This window comes from Oncorhynchus gorbuscha, unplaced genomic scaffold (genome assembly GCF_021184085.1).
Source record: "Oncorhynchus gorbuscha isolate QuinsamMale2020 ecotype Even-year unplaced genomic scaffold, OgorEven_v1.0 Un_scaffold_1433, whole genome shotgun sequence".
Classification (NCBI taxonomy): Eukaryota; Metazoa; Chordata; class Actinopteri; order Salmoniformes; family Salmonidae; genus Oncorhynchus; species Oncorhynchus gorbuscha.
Genome location: NW_025746214.1, coordinates 15,001 through 36,864, shown reverse-complemented (window position 1 = coordinate 36,864; position 21,864 = coordinate 15,001). Strand labels below are relative to the sequence as shown.

The window sequence follows — 21,864 nt, the reverse complement described above, 5'->3', positions numbered from 1 at the left end:
GTTCAGCATTCAACACTATTGTTCCCTCCGAGCTCGACACCAAGCTCAGAGCGTCCTCAGTCCTCTGCTGTACTTCCTGTTCACCCACGACCGCGTGGCTTTGCAAGACACCAACTCCATCATCTAGTTTGCTGACGGCACAGCAGTTGTAGGCCTGATAACCAACAACAATGAGTCAGCCAATAGGCAGGAGCTAAGTGAACTGACATTATGGTGCCAGGACAACACCCTCCACATCTGCAAAACAAATGAGTTGATTGTTGAACTTCAGGAAGTAGAGGAGGGAACCAGCTCCGATCCACATCGACAGGACTGCAGTGGAGAGGGTCAGCAGTTTGAGTTCCCCTGTGTCCCCATCAGAGGACTGGACCAACACCACCACCAGGAAGTAGAGGAGGGAACATGCAGGACTGTAGTGGAGAGGGTCAGCAGTTTGAGTTCCTCTGTGTCCCCATCAGAGGACTGGACATGGACCAACAACACCACCAGGAAGTAGAAGAGGGAACATACAGGACTGTAGTGGAGAGGGTCAGCAGTTTGAGTTCCTCTGTGTCCCCATCAGAGGACTGGACATGGACCAACACCACCACCAGGAAGTAGAGGAGGGAACATGCAGGACTGTAGTGGAGAGGGTCAGCAGTTTGAGTTCCTCTGTGTCCCCATCAGAGGACTGGACATGGACCAACACCACCACCAGGAAGTAGAGGAGGGAATATGCAGGACTGTAGTGGAGAGGGTCAGAAGTTTGAGTTCCTCTGTGTCCCCATCAGAGGACTGGACCAACAACACCAGCAGGAAGTAGAGGAGGGAATATGCAGGACTGTAGTGGAGAGGGTCAGAAGTTTGAGTTCCTCTGTGTCCCCATCAGAGGACTGGACATGGACCAACAACACCAGGAAGTAGAGGAGGGAACATGCAGGACTGTAGTGGAGAGGGTCAGCAGTTTGTGTTCCTCTGTGTCCCCATCAGAGGACTGGACATGGACCAACACCACCACCAGGAAGTAGAGGAGGGAACATGCAGGACTGTAGTGGAGAGGGTCAGCAGTTTGAGTTCCTCTGTGTGCCCATCAGAGGACTGGACATGGACCAACAGGAAGTAGAGGAGGGAACATGCAGGACTGTAGTGGAGAGGGTCAGCAGTTTGAGTTCCTCTGCGTGCCCATCAGAGGACTGGACATGGACCAACAACACCAGGAAGTAGAGGAGGGAACATGCAGGACTGTAGTGGAGAGGGTCAGCAGTTTGAGTTCCTCTGTGTCCCCATCAGAGGACTGGACATGGACCAACAACACCAGGAAGTAGAGGAGGGAACATGCAGGACTGCAGTGGAGAGGGTCAGCAGTTTGAGTTCCTCTGTGTCCCCATCAGAGGACTGGACCAACAACACCAGGAGGTAGAGGAGGGAACATGCAGGACTGCAGTGGAGAGGGTCAGCAGTTTGAGTTCTTCTGTGTCCCCATCAGAGGACTGGACATGGACCAACAACACCACCACCAGGAAGTAGAGGAGGGAACATGCAGGACTGTAGTGGAGTGGGTCAGCAGTTTGAGTTCCTCTGTGTCCCCATCAGAGGACTGGACCAACAACACCAGGAGGTAGAGGAGGGAACATGCAGGACTGCAGTGGAGAGGGTCAGCAGTTTGAATTCCTCTGCGTCCCCATCAGAGGACTGGACATGGACCAACAACACCAGGAAGTAGAGGAGGGAACATGCAGGACTGCAGTGGAGAGGGTCAGCAGTTTGAGTTCCTCTGCGTCCCCATCAGAGGACTGGACATGGACCAACAACACCAGGTTGTAGAGGAGGGAACATGCAACTTCTAAAGGGAGCTGGTCAGAAATTTGAGTTCACTCTGCGTCCCCATCAGAGGACTGGACCAACAACACCAGGAAGTGTTCTGAGGGGCATGCAGGACTGCAGTGGAAGGGTCAGCAGTCCACAACCACAAGGCCCAGTACATCAGAGTGCTCCCACCCATCCAGGACATCTACTAGAAACTGCAGGACTGTCAGTGGAGAGGGTCAGCAGTTTGAGTTCCACTGCGTCCCCATCAGAGGACTGGACATGGACCACACACAGGAAGTAGAGGAGGGAACATGCAGGACTGCAGTGGAGGGTCAGCAGTTTGACACTCACCCCACACACACACAGACAGACATTTACAGGAGGTAGAGGAGGGAACATGCAGGACTGTAGTGGAGACAGCAGTTTGAGTTCCTCTGGGTCCCCATCAGAGGACTGGACATGGACCAACAACACCAGGAGGTAGAGGAGGGAACATGCAGGACTGTAGTGGAGAGGGTCAGCAGTTTGAGTTCACTCTGTCCCCATCAGAGGACTGGACATGGACCAACAACACCAGGAAGTAGAGGAGGGAACATGCAGGACTGTAGTGGAGAGGGTCAGCAGTTTCTCTGCACCCCATCAGAGGACTGGACAGACAACACCAGGATACAGAGGGAACATGCAGGACTGCAGTGGAGAGGGTCAGCAGGCATTCCTCTGCGTCCCCATCAAGGACTGGACATGCACCAACAACACCAGGAAGTAGAGGAGGGAACATGCAGGACTGTAGTGGAGAGGGTCAGCAGTTTGAGTTCCTCTGCACACCCCATCAGAGGACTGGACATGGACCAACAACACCAGGAGGTAGAGGAGGGAACATCAGGACTGCAGTGGAGAGGGTCAGCATTTGACAGCAGTTTGAGTTCCTCTGCGTCCCCACAGAGGACTGGACATGGACCAGACACCAGGAAGTAGAGGACATGCAGACAAACACACACATCAGAGCATACACAAACACACACAGTAGAGGAGGGAACATGCACTGTAGTGGAGAGGGTCAGCAGTTTGAGTTCCTCACACCCCATCAGAGGACTGGACATGGACCAACAACACCAGGAAGTAGAGGAGGGAACATGCAGGACTGACAGACATGGACAGGGTCAGCAGTTTGAGTTCCTCTGCACACCCACACAGAGGACTGGACATGGACCAACACCACCAGGAAGTAGAGGAGGAACATGCAGGACTGTAGTGGAGAGGGTCAGCAGTTTACAGAGTTCCTCTGCGTCCCCATCAGAGGACTGGACATGGACCAACAACACCAGGAAGTAGAGGAGGGAACATGCAGGACTGTAGTGGAGAGGGTCAGCAGTTTGAGTTCCTCTGCGTCCCCATCAGAGGACTGGACACACACAGACATTAGAGGAGGAACATGCAGGAGTAGTGGAGGGTCAGCAGTTTGACAGACATACACACACACAGGAAGTCTCACACAGGGAACACAGACATTTACAGACAAACACACACACAGGCATACCCAAACACAGGCACACACACACCAACACACACAGGAAGTAGAGGAGGGAACATGCAGGACTGTACACAGGGTCAGCAGTTTGAGTTCCTCTGCACCCCATCAGAGGACTGGACATGGACCAACAACACAGACATTTACAGAGGGAACATGCAGGACTGCTCTCAGTGGAGACACACACAGACATTTACAGAGTACACACACATACAGACAAACACACACACAGGCATGGACACAACACACACCACAAGTACACAGGGAACATGCAGGACTGTAGTGGAGAGGGTCAGCAGTTTGAGTTCCACTGCACACCCCATCAGAGGACTGGACATGGACACACACACACACACAGGACACACAGGGACACACAGGACTGTACACTGGTCTATAATATTGGACTACACATGGTTCCTTCCTGTGTTATAGAGGGACTGGACATGATGCTAAAATGTCTCTTCTATTCTACTGAGACAGTTACTTCATGTTGGTATTCCTATCATATATTATTTCTGATTGCTGTTGCATTGTCCAGTAAGGAGCCTGCAAGGAAGCATTTCATTGAGTTCCCATGGGCATCCCGGACATACCACTAATACAACTAGAAAGGTGAAACTGGATTTGGCCCTGGAGTTTAGTTCAGCTGTGGGGGCCCCAGAGGGATCACATCCCAACATCTCCCAAGTTGTCCGCTTGTGTTTTGCCCAAGACGCTCTCTGTCCTAAAGGCTTCCTTGTAATGTTGCTGTCCACTTCCAGGAATCTGAGGGTGGCAACATGTTGGACTGTGTGTATTCTCATTAGTATTCTGATCACAGCTGAAACCAACACACCATTAGGCCTAATGAGATTCATGCAGGACTGCTCTGGAGAGGGTCAGCAGTTTGAGTTCCTCTGCCCCATCAGAGGACTGGACTGGACTCTCACCAGCCTCTAGAGGAGGGAACTGCCTCTCTCTGCCTCTCCTGTAGTGGAGAGGGTCTGCCTCTGAGTTCCTCTCTCCCCTCCCTCCCTCCCTCACCAGGAAGTCCCTCCCTCCCTCCCTCCTCCCTCCTCCCTCCCTCCTCTCCGTCCCCATCAGGGGCTCTGAAATCATACCTCCAGTGAGCTTCCAGAGCCACTGATGACCAGTGAACTTTAGAGGGTCTGAGTTCAGGCGTCAAAGTGAGTAGAGATTCCACTTCATAACCTCAGCATCTCTACTACAGATAACAGATCCCTTCATTCCTCAGCATCTCTACTACAGATAACAGATCCCTACATAACCTCAGCATCTCTACTACAGATTCCAGATCCCTTCATAACCTCAGCATCTCTACTACAGATAACAGATCCCTTCATAACCTCAGCATCTCTACTACAGATAACAGATCCCTTCATAACCTCAGCATCTCTACTACAGATAACAGATCCCTTCATAACCTCAGCATCTCTACTACAGATTACAGATCCCTTCATAACCTCAGCATCTCTACTACAGATAACAGATCCCTTCATAACCTCAGCATCTCTACTACAGATAACAGATCCCTTCATAACCTCAGCATCTCTACTACAGATAACAGATCCTTCATAACCTCAGCATCTCTACTACAGATAACAGATCCACTTCATAACCTCAGCATCTCTACTACAGATAACAGATCCCTTCATAACCTCAGCATCTCTACCAAAGATAACAGATCCCTTCATAACCTCAGCATCTCTACTACAGATAACAGATCCCTTCATAACCTCAGCATCTCTACCAAAGATAACAGATCCTATAACCTCAGCATCTCTACCACAGATAACAGATCCCCTTCATAACCTCAGCATCTCTACTACAGATAACAGATCCTTCATAACCTCAGCATCTCTACTACAGATAACAGATCCCTTCATAACCTCAGCATCTCTACTACAGATAACAGATCCCTTCATAACCTCAGCATCTCTACTACAGATAACAGATCCCTTCATAACCTCAGCATCTCTACTACAGATAACAGATCCCTTCATAACCTCAGCATCTCTACCAAAGATAACAGATCCCTTCATAACCTCAGCATCTCTACTACAGATAACAGATCCCACACCTCATAACCTCAGCATCTCTACCTCAGATAACAGATCCCTTCATAACCTCAGCATCTCTACTACAGATAACAGATCCCTACATAACCTCAGCATCTCTACTACAGATAACAGATCCCTTCATAACCTCAGCATCTCTACTAGATAACAGATCCCTTCATAACCTCAGCATCTCTACTACAGATAACAGATCCCTTCATAACCTCAGCATCTCTACTACAGATAACAGATCCCTTCATAACCTCAGCATCTCTACTACAGATAACAGATCCCTTCATAACCTCAGCATCTCTACCAAAGATAACAGATCCCTTCATAACCTCAGCATCTCTACTACAGATTCAGATCCCTTCATAACCTCAGCATCTCTACCAAAGATAACAGATCCTTCATAACCTCAGCATCTCTATTACAGATAACAGATCCCTTCATAACCTCAGCATCTCTACTACAGATAACAGATCCCTTCATAACCTCAGCATCTCTACTACAGATAACAGATCCCTTCATAACCTCAGCATCTCTACTACAGATAACAGATCCCTTCATAACCTCAGCATCTCTACTACAGATAACAGATCCCTTCATAACCTCAGCATCTCTACTACAGATTACAGATCCCTTCATAACCTCAGCATCTCTACTACAGATAACAGATCCCTTCATAACCTCAGCATCTCTACTACAGATAACAGATCCCTTCATAACCTCAGCATCTCTACTACAGATAACAGATCCCTTCATAACCTCAGCATCTCTACTACAGATAACAGACTCCTTCATAACCTCAGCATCTCTACCAAAGATAACAGATCCTTCATAACCTCAGCATCTCTATTACAGATAACAGATCCCTTCATAACCTCAGCATCTCTACTACAGATAACAGATCCCTACATAACCTCAGCATCTCTACTACAGATAACAGATCCAGATCCCTTCATAACCTCAGCATCTCTACTACAGATAACAGATCCCTTCATAACCTCAGCATCTCTACTACAGATAAGATCAGATCCTTCATAACCTCAGCATAACTACTCAGCATCTCTACTACAGATAACAGATCCAGCTTCATAACCTCAGCCTCAGCATCTCTACTACAGATAACAGATCCCTTCATAACCTCAGCATCTCTACTACAGATAACAGATCCCTTCATAACCTCAGCATCTCTACCAAAGATAACAGATCCCTTCATAACCTCAGCATCTCTACTACAGATAACAGATCCCTTCATAACCTCAGCATCTCTACTAAGATAACAGATCCCTTCATAACCTCAGCATCTCTACTACAGATAACAGATCCCTTCATAACCTCAGCATCTCTACTACAGATAACAGATCCCTTCATAACCTCAGCATCTCTACTACAGATAACAGATCCCTTCATTCCTGGCATCTCTACTACAGATAACAGATCCCTACATAACCTCAGCATCTCCTGTTCTGGATTACTACAGATAACAGATCCCTTCATAACCTCAGCATCTCTACTACAGGGATAACAGATCCCTTCATAACCTCAGCATCTCTACTACAGATAACAGATCCCTTCATAACCTCAGCATCTCTACTACAGATAACAGATCCTTCATAACCTCAGCATCTCTACTACAGATAACAGATCCTGTAACCTCAGCATCCTACTACAGATAACAGATCCCTTCATAACCTCAGCATCTCTACTACAGATAACAGATCTACTTCATAACCTCAGCATCTCTACTACAGATAACAGATCCCTGTTTTATACCCTCAGCATTGGGTACTAAAGATAACAGATCCTTCATAACCTCAGCATCTCTACTACAGATAACAGATCCCTTCATAACTCAGCATCTCTACCAAAGATAACAGATCCCTTCATAACCTCAGCATCTCTATTACAGATAACAGATCCCTTCATAACCTCAGCATCTCTACTACAGATAACAGATCCCTACATAACCTCAGCATCTCTACTACAGATAACAGATCCCTTCATAACCTCAGCATCTCTACTAAAAGATCTGTTCAAACCTGATGTGCATCTCTACTGGACAGATAACAGATCCCTTCATAACAGCATCTCTACTACAGATAACTTAGATCCCTATCAGGGCTAACCTCTGAGCTTCCCTACAGGGATAAGTCTCATGACTTGGCATCTCTACTATCAGATAACAGATCCCTGTGACCTGGACCTCCTACAGATAACAGGGATAAGTCTCTACAGATAACTTGATCCCTTCATAACCTCAGCATACTCAGATAACAGATCCCTAGCATCTCTACTACAGATAACAGATCCTCCTATTAGGGCTCAGAGTCTACAAGGAGATCTCCACACAGGGAACAAACTGTCCATAGTGACAGAACAGACATTGACCATTATCACAATAATAGACATTGTTAATACAGTGCTTGTCAACCTCTGGTCAGGGCTGGTCCCTGGGTTCTGGATTACCTAGGTCCCTTGACCTCCTATCAGATAGAGTTAGCTGACTTGGACCATCAGGGCTTAGCCTCTCAATTGTCTTTTTTTTAGTTTATTTGACTTGGCAAGTCAGTATCAGAACAAATTCTCTTTGACAATGGACCTCTATCAGGAAGAGTCTCTTAACTGGACCTGTTCAGGGCAGAGTCTCTGTGACTTGGACCTCCTATCAGCTAGAGTCTCTGAACTTGCAACCTTCAGGTTACTAGTCCTGTGACTAACCACCTATCAGGATAGAGCCATGACTGTAGCCTATCAGGGCTAGGTCTCTGTGACTTGGACCTCCTATCAGGGAAACAGTCTCTTGACTTGGACACACCCTATCAGGGCTAGAGTCTCTCCCCTTGGACCAGTATTCAGGGATATGGACAAGAGACTACAAGCTCTGCTGGCGGCGTGCGAAAAACTACCAACTGACAACTTCAACAACTATCAGGGATCAGAGTCTCTGTGACTTGGACCTCCTATCAGTCTACATAGAGTCTCTGTGACTTGGACCTCCTATCAGTGAGAGTCTTATATGACTTGGACCTCCTATCAGGGATAGAAATCCTATCAGGATCTCTGTGACTTGGACCTCCTATCAGGATAGAGTCTCTGTGACTTGAACCTCCTATCAGGGATAGAGTCTCTGTGACTTGGACCTCCTATCAGGGATAGAGTCTCTGTGACTTGGACCTCAAGTGGCTTGGACCTCCTAATCAGGGATAGAGTCTCTGTGACTTGGACCTTATCAGGGATAGAGTCTCTGTGAATTGACCTCCTATCAGGGCTAGAGTCTCTGTGACTTGGACCTATCAGGGCTAGAGTCTCTGTGACTTTGACCTCCTATCAGGGATAGAGTCTCTGTGACTTGGACCTCCTAAAGAACAATTAGAGTCTCAGAATGGCGCTGCCTATGGGCTAGTCTCTGTGGGTTGGACCTCCTATCAGGGATAGAGTCTCTGTGACTTGGACCTCCTATCAGGGCTAGAGTCTCTGTGACTTGGACCTCCTATCAGGGATAGAGTCTCTTTGACTTGGACCTCCTATCAGGGCTAGAGTCTCTGTGACTTGGACCTCCTATCAGGGCTAGAGTCTCTGTGACTTGGGCCTCCTATCAGGGCTAGAGTCTCTGTGACTTGGACCTCCTATCAGGGCTAGAGTCTCTGTGACTTGGACCTCCTATCAGGGCTAGAGTCTCTGTGACTTGGACCTCCTATCAGGGCTAGAGTCTCTGTGACTTGGACCTCCTATCAGGGATAGAGTCTCTGTGACTTGGACCTCCTATCAGGGATAGAGTCTCTGTGACTTGGACCTCCTATCAGGGATAGAGTCTCTGTGACTTGAACCTCCTATCAGGGATATAATCCCTGTGACTTGGACCTCCTATCAGGGATAGAGTCTCTGTGACTTGGACCTCCTATCAGGGCTAGAGTCTCTGTGACTTGGACCTCCTATCAGGGATAGAGTCTCTGTGACTTGGACCTCCTATCAGGGATAGAGTCTCTGTGACTTGGACCTCCTATCAGGGATAGAGTCTCTGTGACTTGGACCTCCTATCAGGGATAGAGTCTCTGTGACTTGGACCTCCTATCAGGGATAGAGTCTCTGTGGCTTGGACCTCCTATCAGGGATAGAGTCTCTGTGACTTGGACCTCCTATCAGCGATAGAGTCTCTGTGGCTTGGACCTCCTATCAGGGCTAGAGTCTCTGTGACCTGGACCTCCTATCAGGGATAGAGTCTCTGTGACTTGGACCTCCTACCAGGGATAGAGTCTCTGTGACTTGGACCTCCTATCAGGAATAGAGTCTCTGTGACTTGACCTCCTATCAGGGATAGAGTCTCTGTGGCTTGGACCTCCTATCAGGGCTAGAGTCTCTGTGACTTGGACCTCCTATCAGGGATAGAGTCTCTGTGACTTGGACCTCCTATCAGGGATAGAGTCTCTGTGACTTGGACCTCCTATCAGGGATAGAGTCTCTGTGACTTGGACCTCCTATCAGGGATAGAGTCTCTGTGGCTTGGACCTCCTATCAGGATAGAGTCTCTGTGACTTGGACCTCCTATCAGGGATAGAGTCTCTGTGACTTGGACCTCCTATCAGGGCTAGAGTCTCTGTGACTTGGACCTCCTATCAGTGATAGAGTCTCTGTGACTTGGACCTCCTATCAGTGATAGAGGCCCTGTGACAGAGTTCACTAAAATATTGATAACCAACAGAGAACATCTGTGTGTGTGTGTGTGTGTGTGTGTGTGTGTGTGTGTGTGTGTGTGTGTGTGTGTGTGTGTGTGTGTGTGTGTGTGTGTGTGTGTGTGTGTGTGTGTGTGTGTGTGTGTGTGTGTGTGTGTGTGTGTGTGTGTGTGTGTGTGTTGATTTCAGGTGATTTCAGGTGTGTGTGTGATTTTCAGGTCTGGTTACTGTGATGCTGCTTGGTCTTTAGGTTCCAGGTCTGGTTACTGTAAAGCATGTGGTGATTGAGTGATTTATTGATTGATAGATTGATTGAGTGTGTATTTCTCCTCTTCCTATCAGATACTTAATCAAGTTCCTAGCCAAGCTAGGAGATTATCAGGACTCCAACAAGATGACTCCTGGTAACATGGCCATAGTTCTGGGTCCCAACCTGCTCTGGACCCACTCCAACGAGAGTGGGTACGTGTCCTGTCCTCCCTTCTCTCTCTCTCTCTCCCTCTCTCTCTCTGTATCTCTCTCTGTATCTCTCTCTCTCGTCTCTCTCGCTCTCTCTGTCTCTCTCTCTCCCTCTCTCTCTCTCTCTCTCTCTCTCTCTCTCTCTCTCTGTGTGTCCCTCTCTCTCTCTCTGTCTCTCTCTCCAACTCTCTGTATCTCTCTGTATCTCTCTCTCTCTCTCTCTCTCTCTCTCTCTCTCTCTCTCTCTCTGTATCTCTCTCTGTATCTCTCTCTCTCTCTCTCTCTCTCTCTCTCTCTCTCTCTCTCTCCTCTCTCTCTCTCTCTCTCTCTCTCTCTCTCTCTCTCTCTATCTCTCTGTCTCTCTCTCTCTCTCTCTCTCTCTCTCTCTCTCTCTCTCTCTCTCTGTCTCTCTCTCTCACTGTGTGTATCTCTCTCTCTCGTCTCTCTTGCTCTCTCTCTCTCTCTCTCTCTCTCTCTCTCTCTCTCTCTCTCTCTCTCTCTCTCTCTCTGTATCTCTATCTTCTCTCTCTCTCTCTCTCTCTCTCTCTCTCTCTCTCTCTCTCTCTCTCTCTCTCTCTCTCTCTCTCTCTCTCTCTCTCTCTCTCTCTCTGTCTCTCTCTCTCTCTCACTGTGTCTGTCTCTCCTCTCTCTCTCTGTATCTCTCTGTATCTCTCTCTCCTCTCTCTCTCTGTATCTCTCTCTCTCGTCTCTCTCTCTCTCTCTGTTTCTCTCTTCACTCTCTCACTCTCACTCTCTCTCTCTCTCTCTGTATCTCTCTGTATCTCTCTCTCTCTCTCTCTCTCTCTCTCTCTCTCTCTCTCTCTCTCTCTCTCTGTATCTCTCTCTGTATCTCTCTCTCTCGTCTCTCTCTCTCTCTGTCTCTCTCTCTCCCTCTCTCTCTCTCTCTCTCTCTATCTCTCTGTATCTCTCTCTCTCTGTCTCTCCTCAAAATACGCTACCTTATCAGTCAACATTTTAGTGGTCTTTTGACTGTCTGCGGAGGGAACCTTGAAATACTTTTGAAGCATGTGGTTCACTTTACTCGGTAACCTATCGAATAGTCCCAAAAGTGCAAACTCCCAAGTTAAATCAAGTGTTGTCTCACTGAGTGTGTGTTGTTTCCAGGAACATGACAGAGATGATGACCACAGTGTCTCTTCAGATAGTGGGGATCATAGAACCCATCATACAGCACGCTGACTGGTTCTTCCCTGGAGGTGAGAAACACACACACACATGCACGCTCACTCACTCACACACACTTACATGCACCCACCCACCCACCCACACACACACACACACACACACACACACTGTCACTCACTCACACACACTTACATGCACCCACCCACACACTCACACATACACACACACGCACACTCACTTCACTCACACACACACACACACACCCACCCACACACACGCTCACTCACTCACACACACACACTTACATGCACCCCACCCACCCACCCACACACACACACACACACACACGCTCACTCATTCACACACACACTTACACACACCACACGCTCACTGACACACACACACACACATACATGCACACACACACATACATACCTGCAAACACACACACACGCAGGCACACACATCTCACACACACACTCACATGCATGCACGCTTAAACACACACATACACACACATACCTGCAACACACACTGTCTTTAGGATCCTGACCTAATTGGTTCCTCTCTTCCTCTCCTATAGATATTGAGTTTAATCTGACGGGCTGCTACGGCAGTCCCGTACACACTCAACCACAACTCAAACTACAGCTCCATGCCTGACAACATGATGCTGGAATTCTACAAGAAGGATGGGTAGGCTGCTGCTCTGGTCGACATGGACCAATCTCTTTCGCTCTTTCTCCGCATGACCATGGCTGTTTCTCCCACTCAGCGTTGCCACTGACAACATGATGCTGGAATCTCTTCAAGAAGGATGGGTAGGCTGCTGCTGAGTGCAAGCTGGTCGATCTCTCTTCACTCTCTCTTCTCTCTCTCCTCTCCTGTCTCTCTCTCTCTGTTTCTCTCTGTTTCTCTCTTCACTCTCATTCTCTCTCTCAATCTCTGTTTCTCTCTTCACTCTCTCACTCTCACTCTCTTTTCTCTCATCTTCTCTCTCTCACTCTCTCTCTCTGTTTCTCTCTTCACTCTCTCTCACTCTCTCTGTTTCTCTCTCTCTCTCTCTGTTTCTCTCTTCACTCTCTCTCTCTTCACTTCTCTGTTTCTCTCTTCACTCTCTCTCTCTCTCACTCACTCTCTCTGTTTCTCTCTTCTTTCTCACTCTCACTCTCTCTGTTTCTCTCTTCACTCTCTCACTCTCTCTCTCTCTGTTTCTCTCTCACTCTTCTCACTCTCTCTCTCTTCACTCTCTCTCTCTCTCTCTCTGTTTCTCTCTTCACTCTCTCACTCTCACTCTCTCTGTTTCTCTCTTCACTCTCTCTCTCACTTTCTCACTCTCTTCTCTCTTCACTCTCTCACTCTCTTCACTCTCTCTGTTTCTCTCTGTTTCTCTCTTCTCTCTCTCTCTGTTCTCTCTCTCTCACTCTCTCACTCTCTTCACTCTCTCACTCTCTCTCTGTTTCTCTCTTCACTCTCTCACTCTCTCTGTTTCTCTCTTCACTCTCTCTCTCACTCTCTCTGTTTCTCTCTCTCACTCTCTCTCTGTTTCTCTCTTCTGTTTCTCTCTTCACTCTCTCACTCTCACTCTCTCTGTTTCTCTCTTCACTCTCTCTGTTTCTCTCTCACTCTCTCACTCTCTCTGTTTCTCTCTTCACTCTCTCACTCTCACTCTCTCTGTTTCTCTCTCACTCTCTCTCTCTCTCTGTTTCTCTCTTCACTCTCTCTCTCTCACTCTCTCTGTTCTCTCTTCACTTTCTCTCTCTCTCTGTTTCTCTCTCTCTCTCTCTTCTCTCTCTCTCACTTTCTCTCTGTTTCTCTCTCTTTCACTCTCTCACTCTCTCTGTTTCTCTCACACTCTCTCTCTGTTTCTCTCTTCTCACTCTCTCACTCTCTCTCTGTTTCTCTCTTCACTCTCTCTGTTTCTCTCTTCACTCTCACTCTCTCTCTCTCTCTCTGTTTCTCTCTTCACTCTCTCTCTGTTTCTCTCTTCACTCTCTCACTCTCACTCTCTCTGTTTCTCTCTTCACTCTCTCTCTCTGTTTCTCTCTTCACTCTCTCTCTCTCACTCTCTCTCTCTTCACTCTCTCTCACTCCTCTCTCTGTTTCTCTCTTCACTCTCTCACTCTCACTCTCTGTTTCTCTCTTCACTCTCTCACTCTCTCTCTCTGTTTCTCTCTTCACTCTCTCTCTCTCACTCTGTTTCTCTCTTCACTCTCTCACTCTCTCTCTCTGTTTCTCTCTTCACTCTCACTCTCTCACTCTCTCTCTCTCTCTCTCTCTGTTTCTCTCTTCACTCTCTCACTCTCACTCTCTCTGTTTCTCTCTTCACTCTCTCTCTCTGTTTCTCTCTTCACTCTCTCACTCTCTCTCTGTTTCTCTCTTCACTCTCTCACTCTCTCTCTCTGTTTCTCTTTCACTTCTCTCTCTCACTCTCTGTTTCTCTCTTCACTCACTCTCACTCTCTCTGTTTCTCTCTTCACTCTCTCACTCTCTCTCTGTTTCTTCTTCACTCTCTCACTCTCACTCTCTGTTTCTCTCTTCACTCTCTCTTCTGTTTCTCTCTTCTCTCACTCTCTCCTGTTTCTCTCTCACTCTCTTCTCTGTTTCTCTCTTCCTCTCTCTCTCGCCCTCTCGCCCCCTCTCTCTCTATCTTTTCCTCTCTCTCTCACTTCCCCCTTTCTCTGTCTCTCTCTTCTCATGCATCATCTAAACCCACGTACTGTCACCCACTCCTTCTCTTCTCTCTGTTGGTTTTTTAAAGTCTTGAGCCAGAACCTCGAGGAACAGATTGCTAGTTTGTTAAAGACACACGACTCAGACAGAGTATTTACATAATGAACTAGATCTTTAAACGTTTAACGAAGCATCTTTGGAAAAAACCCGAAATTCATTCTATGAAGGTGTTATGAATGTTTTCTGAAGGTGTTATGAAGGTTTTCCTATGGCTTCTTAAAGCCTTTTAAAGGGGCACTTCTCCAGCACCAAACCAGCGTCTACATACAGTGTTTTCTGAAGGCTTCATAAAGCCTTTTAAAGGGGGCACTTCTCCAGCACCAAACCAGCGCCTACTCTACATACAGTGTTTTCTGAAGGCTTCATAAAGCCTTTTAAAGGGGGCACTTCTCCAGCACCAAACCAGCGCCTAAAGGGGCCTTTTAAAGCACTTCTCCAGCACCAAACCAGCGTCTACATTTACATTTACATTTACAGACGCTCTTATCCAGAGCGACTGTGTTTTCTGAAGGCCTTTTAAAGGGGCATTCTCCAGCACCAAACCAGCGTTTACATAAAAGGGCCTTTTAAAGGCACTTCTCCAGCACCAAACCAGCGCCTAGTCTACATACAGTGTTTTCTGAAGGCTTCTTAAAGCCTTTTAAAGAGGCACTTCTCCAGCACCAAACCAGCGTCTACATACAGTGTTTTCTGAAGGCTTCTTAAAGCCTTTTAAAGGGGCACTTCTCCAGCACCAAACCAGCGCCTAGTCTACATACAGTGTTTTCTTAAGGCTTCTTAAAGCCTTTTAAGAGGCACTTCTCTAGCACCAAACCAGCGTCTACATACAGTGTTTTCTGAAGGCTTCTTAAAGCCTTTTAAAGGGGCACTTCTCCAGCACCAAACCAGCGCCTAGTCTACATACAGTGTTTTCTGAAGGCTTCTTAAAGCCTTTTAAAGGGCACTTCTCCAGCACCAAACCAGCGTCTACATACAGTGTTTTCTGAAGGCTTCTTAAAGCCTTTTAAAGGGGCACTTCTCCAGCACCAAACCAGCGTCTACATACAGTGTGTGAAAATACCGCGTCTCTGTGATCTGTGGTTAAAAAGTCTAGAAGCCCTTTAAAAAGGCTTTGTGACATCACAGGGTGGGTTTAAAGTTAAAAACAGTGATTTTCAAAACCGCCATTTAGTTTCGATCCCAATGGAGGGTATTTTCTTGCTCCAAACGTCACTGAGAATCTCATGGTGTTTGAAGATCACTTTTGATGATGTCATCGGGTAGAACTTAATATTTTTTTCCGACAAAACTTTGTGACAACGCGCCGTTTTCACAAAGTAGTGGAATAGCCCTTTAAGTGGTTGTTCATCTACACTGTTCTGATTTAGAGGTCTCAGTAGAACACAGGAAGAGGGTAGATCTCTGCCCTGTCAATCATCCTCTCATCCAGTTAGCTGTCAGCTTTATCAGCCCTCATCTAGAGAGGAGGGATACCTTAGGAATGCAAACACACATTATTTAAATTGTCTACACACACCTTGTTGAAATAGTCCCGGCCCGGTGAGTGGCACCGTCTCTATGGCAACACGGCAGCAGTGATAGAGGTTGCTTCTAGTTGCTTCTTCGCATTCTCCTGAGATCTACACACACACACACACACACGCGCGCACTCACACCATGCACACACACACACACAAACTCACACCACACACGCACACGCTCACACCTAGCCTAACCTTCTCAGTCTGGAACGTCACCTGCCCTCCCTGACTCACCAGGTGGAAAATCACTGGCAGACGAGCCAAAATCCTCCCTCACAGAAATAGTCTCGGAGAACCAGACATTGGAGCAACGTTGGAGCAACGGCACAAGATCTGGGCCGGATATCAGATTCTCTCTGACATTTAGAAAGGGGAAAACAGACAGATGACTCTCCCAACGAATCACAGGCTTGGGTAGGCGGAGTTTAAAATGTGGGCGGGAGTTATGCTCATGTTTAGCGAGGGCAACAAGCGGATACAGCAGTGATGTCACCGCTGACCAGCTTCCCATTTACAATTCAACACCTCTGTCCCAACTGACGGCCAAACTTCTACAGACCTGTAAACCCGTAACGTTGGAACATTGAGGGAGGCAACCCATCTGTCACAGAGAGACTGTCACAGAGAGACTGTCACAGAGAGACTGTCCAGGGAGACTGTCACAGAGAGACTGTCACAGAAAGACTGTCACAGAGAGACTGTCACAGAGAGACTGTCACAGAGAGACTGTCCAGGGAGACTGTCACAGGGAGACTGTCACAGAAAGACTGTCACAGAGAGACTGTCCAGAGAGACTGTCACAGAGAGACTGTCACAGAGAGACTGCCCAGAGAGACTGTCACAGAAAGACTGTCACAGAGAGACTGCCCAGAGAGACTGTCACAGAGAGACTGTCACAGAGAGACTGTCCAGAGAGACTGTCACAGAGAGACTGTCACAGAAAGACTGTCACAGAGAGACTGTCCAGAGAGACTGTCACAGAGAGACTGTCACAGAGAGACTGCCCAGAGAGACTGTCACAGAAAGACTGTCACAGAGAGACTGCACAGAGAGACTGTCACAGAGAGACAGCCAAGAGAGACTGTCACAGAGAGACTGTCACAGAGAGACTGTCCAGAGAGACTGTCACAGAGAGACTGTCACAGAGAGACTGTCCAGAGAGACTGTCACAGAGAGACTGTCACAGAGAGACTGTCACAGAGAGACTGCCCAGAGAGACTGTCACAGAGAGACTAACCTGAGAGACTGTCACAGAGAGACTGTTACAGATAGACTGTCACAGAGAGACTGTCACAGAGAGACTTCCCAGAGAGACTGTCACAGAGAGACTGTCCAGAGAGACTGTCACAGAGAGACTGTCCAGAGAGACTGTCCAGAGAGACTGTCACAGAGAGACTGCACAGAGAGACTGTCACAGAGAGACTGCCCAGAGAGACTGTCACAGAGAGACTGTCACAGAGAGACTGTCCAGAGAGACTGTCACAGAGATACTGTCACAGAGGAGACAGACAGATTTACTTTCCAAATGATATATCATTTTGTCACCACACACTTCAACCCCAAACAGTTCTCCATGTGAGACGCTGGTTGAAAATACAGTTATTATCCACTCAGTAAATGAGCAGTTTTGTAACTGTGGCGGTTATCAAAGGCAGGCTGTTGTTTCTGGACTGAGGAGAGTTGTGACGACGTGTTTGTCTTTGCGTGTGAGTCCACTCCAGAGAACTCAGCTGGGCTTCATTACTGTATTAACTAACGAGGCACTCATTTCCTCTTGGTAGGACAGTGCAGGCTAGTCATTTGGTCTGGCATGTCCCAAAACCTCTGAAACCCTCTATGCCCTGTCACTGTGAGTCTCATCCCCAGAATACAGACTACACTGTAGCCCACTAGCCTTCCACACTAGCCACTTCTACTGGTCCCCTCTGTAGCCCACTAGCCTTCCACACTAGCCACTTCTACTGGTCCCCTCTGTAGCCCACTAGCCTTCCACACTAGCCATTTCTACTGGTCCTCTCTGTAGCCCACTAGCCTTCCACACTAGCCACTTCTACTGGTCCCCTCTGTAGTCCACTGGCCTTCCACACTAGCCACTTCTACTGGTCCCCTCTGTAGCCCACTAGCCTTCCACACTAGCCACTTCTACTGGTCCCCTCTGTAGCCCACTAGCCTTCCACACTAGCCACTTCTACTGGTCCCCTCTGTAGTCCACTAGCCTTCCACACTAGGCACTTCTACTGGTCCCCTCTGTAGTCCACTAGCCTTCCACACTAGCCCCTTTTATTGGTCCCCTCTGTAGCCCACTAGCCTTCCACACTAGCCACTTCCAATGGTCACCTCTGTAGCCCCCTAGACTTATACACTAGCCCCTTCTATTGGTCCCCTATGTAGGCCCCTAGACTTCTACACTAGCCCCTTCTACACTCAGCACATTTCAATCTCCACACTAGTCACTGGCCTAGACCTCTATGTATCTCCCTAGCCATCTATGTAGCTCCCTAACCCACTATATATCTCCCAAGCCATCTATGTAGCTCCCTAACCCTCTATGTAGCTCCCTATCCCTCTATTTAGCTCCCTAACCCTCTATGTAGCTCCCTAGCCCTCTATGTAGCTCCCTAACCCTCTATGTAGTTCCCTAACCCTCTATGTAGCTCCCTAACCCTCTATGTAGCTCCCTAACCCTCTGTATAGCTCCCTAACCCTCTATGTAGCTCCCTAACCCTCTATGTAGCTCCCTAACCCTCTATGTAGCTCCCTATCCCTCAATGTAGCTCCCTAGCTCCTTAGCCCTCTATGTAGCTCCCCAACCCTCTATGTAGCTCCCTATCCCTCAATGTAGCTCCCTAGCTCCTTAGCCATCTATGTAGCTCCCTAAACCTCTATGTAGCTCACTAACCCTCTATGTAGCTCACTAACCCTGTATGTAGCTCCCTAACCCTCTATGTAGCTCCCTAATCCTCTATGTATCTCCCGAGCCATCTATGTAGCTCCCTAAACCTCTATGTAGCTCACTAACCCTCTATGTAGCTCACTAATCCTCTATGTAGCTCACTAACCCACTATGTAGCTCCCTATGTTATGCAGGTGAATGAGGACCCAAAAGCGACTTGGCGAAAACAGAGTCTTTAATCCAGTTAAAGGAAATAGCAATACTCCTAGACAAATCGGAGCGGTAAATAAAGCATAAAAACAATTTCACTCGTAATCACGAGAACTGACTGGAGACTCGATAATAAACTGCAGGTTGCCTCGGGAAGGCACTTGACCGTAGCAGACTCAGACACCTGCTCACCACGCAGCATCTGAGGGAAACACGACACGACAGGGCGAAACAAAGACACAGCACGGTGAACAATATACAAGGATCCGACAGGACAGAAACGGAAAACAAGGGGAGAAATAGGGACTCTAATCAGGGGAAAAGATAGGGAACAGGTGTGGGAAGACTAAATGATTGATTAGGGGAATAGGAACAGCTGGGAGCAGGAACAGAACGATAGAGAGAAGAGAGAGAGGAAGGGAGAGAGAAAAAGGGGAACGAACCTAAAAAGACCAGCAGGGGAAAACGAACAGAAGGAAAAGCAAAATGACAAGACAATATAAGACAAAACATGACACCCTAACCCTCTATATAGCTCCCTAACCCACTATATAGCTCCCTAACCCACTATGTAGCTCCCTAACCCTCTGTATAGCTCCCTAACCCATTATGTAGTTCCCTAATCCACTATGTAGCTCCCTAACTCTCTATGTATCTCCCTAACCCTCTATATAGCTCCCTAACCCACTATGTAGCTCCCTAACCCACTATGTAGCTCCCTAACCCTCTATATAGCTCCCTAACCCACTATATAGCTCCCTAACCCAGTATGTAGCTCCCTAACCCTCTATATAGCTCCCTAACCCACTATGTAGCTCCCTAACCCACTATGTAGCTCCCTAACCCTCTATATAGCTCCCCTAACCCACTATGTAGCTCCTTAACCCACTACGTAGCTCCCTAACACACTATATAGCTCCCTAACCCTCTATATAGCTCCCTAACCCACTATATAGCTCCCTAACCCACTATATAGCTCCCTAACCCACTATGTAGCTCCCTAACCCTCTATGTAGCTCCATAACCCTCTATATAGCTCCATAACCCTCTATCTAGCTCCATAGCCCTCCAAACAAGCCTCTGTGTATGAATAGAAAATGAACAGAATGTGTCTCTTACGTGCCTCTCGTTTCTTTGCCCCGTCAAAGCAGCATAAGGAAAATACAAAGGTACTGTATGGTTCCTCCTCTAGTCCTGACCTCCTCTAGTCCTGACCTCCTCCTCTAGTCCTGACCTCCTCCTAGTAGTCCTGAACTCCTCCTCTAGTCCTGACCTCCTCCTCCTCTAGTCCTGACCTCCTCCTCTAGTCCTGACCTCCTCCTCTAGTCCTGACCTCCTCCTCCTCTAGTCCTGACCTCCTCCTCTAGTCCTGAACTCCTCCTCTAGTCCTGACCTCCTCCTTCTCTAGTCCTGACCTCCTCTAGTCCTGACCTCCTCCTCTAGTCCTGACCTCCTCCTCCTCTAGTCCAGACCTCCTCCTCCTCTAGTCCAGACCTCCTCCTCTAGTCCTGACCTCCTCCTCCTCTAGTCCTGACCTCCTCTAGTCCTGACCTCCTCCTCTAGTCCTGACCTCCTCCTCTAGTCCTGACCTCCTCTAGTCCTGACCTCCTCCTCTAGTCCTGACCTCCTCCTCTAGTCCTGACCTCCTCTAGTCCTGACCTCCTCTAGTCCTGACCTCCTCCTCTAGTCCTGACCTCCTCCTCTCAACTCTTTATTTCTCTACAGTTTGTTTCGTTTTTTAATTGTCTCGTCTGACCGTCTCTTGTTTTATGCGTCTCTGTCCCTCTCAGTATGGGTGTCCGGGTGATGGACACGTCCTGGGTGTCCCGTAAGGGTTCGTCCACCCTGGCCCGTAAGGCCTCGTCCACCCCTCCCAGTGTCCAGGGTCCTGGCTCTCCTGCTGACCACTCCCTCATCCTGGAGCAGCCTGGAGAGCTGGCCCAGTCTCCCCTCACCCCCACCTCAACCTGGGGAGAGGGACCGGATCGGGTAAGTCCCCACAAACACAACCATGGAGGATTCCTCATTTCCACCTTCCTCCCGTCTTCATCATCATCATCATCTTCACCAGCTCTCCATGACTTGTCTTGAAGTGTTTGAGCCGTTGTTGTTGTTATATGTCTCACAGACTTGTTAAACTAGCGTCTCCTCTCTGACATGATTTGGGGTTCTTTCCTGTCACTGTGGGAGCTAATGAAGAGGGGCTAACGCTAACGTTCCTTCTTCTGTCACAGGTTTATATCCCTACCGCTGTTGTCTAGTCTGTCAGGTTTCTGTCACTGAGGAGCTAATGAAGAGGGGCTAGCTAACGTTCCTTCTACAGGTTTATATCCCACCGTTGTTGTCTGTCAGGTTTCTGTCAGGTTTCTGTCACTGAGGGTCTAGCTAATGAAGAATGGGGGGCTAGCTAACGTTCCTTCTACAGGTTTATATCCCACCTCAAGTTTGCCTGAACACTTTATTTGAAGTACATACGTATACGTCTTCTTTATTTAAATGTCACATATCATTTCACTCCCACAAGTCTCTGACAGCATGTAATCATTCAACCTGATCCCTGAGACGTGGTGTGGCTTGAGGTGACCTCTGTTGCCATGGCTACGGTGTTTTCTGCTGACACACATTGAGTGACTTTGACCGTTTTGTTTTCTACTCATCTTAAACCGCAGCATTTATTAATACAATCCATCCCAGTTAATATCACATTAAAGTGGCAGTCTGGGATTGATACATCCATTTTGTTCTTGTTTGAATTAATAATGGCTGCGTCCATGTGAAATGTTGCAGAAAAGTTGTTTATAAGATATGCTTGGTTCTGGCTTGTGATTGGCTTATTTCAGCCAATGAGATGAAA

At 47.9% G+C, this 21,864-nt stretch overlaps 1 pseudogene; it reads left to right on the top strand.

The window, feature by feature from the left end:
- LOC124022807 overlaps positions 1–21,106 on the top strand; it is a 53,336-nt pseudogene extending 32,230 nt beyond the window's left edge.
- Positions 21,107–21,864: the final 758 nt, after the last annotated feature.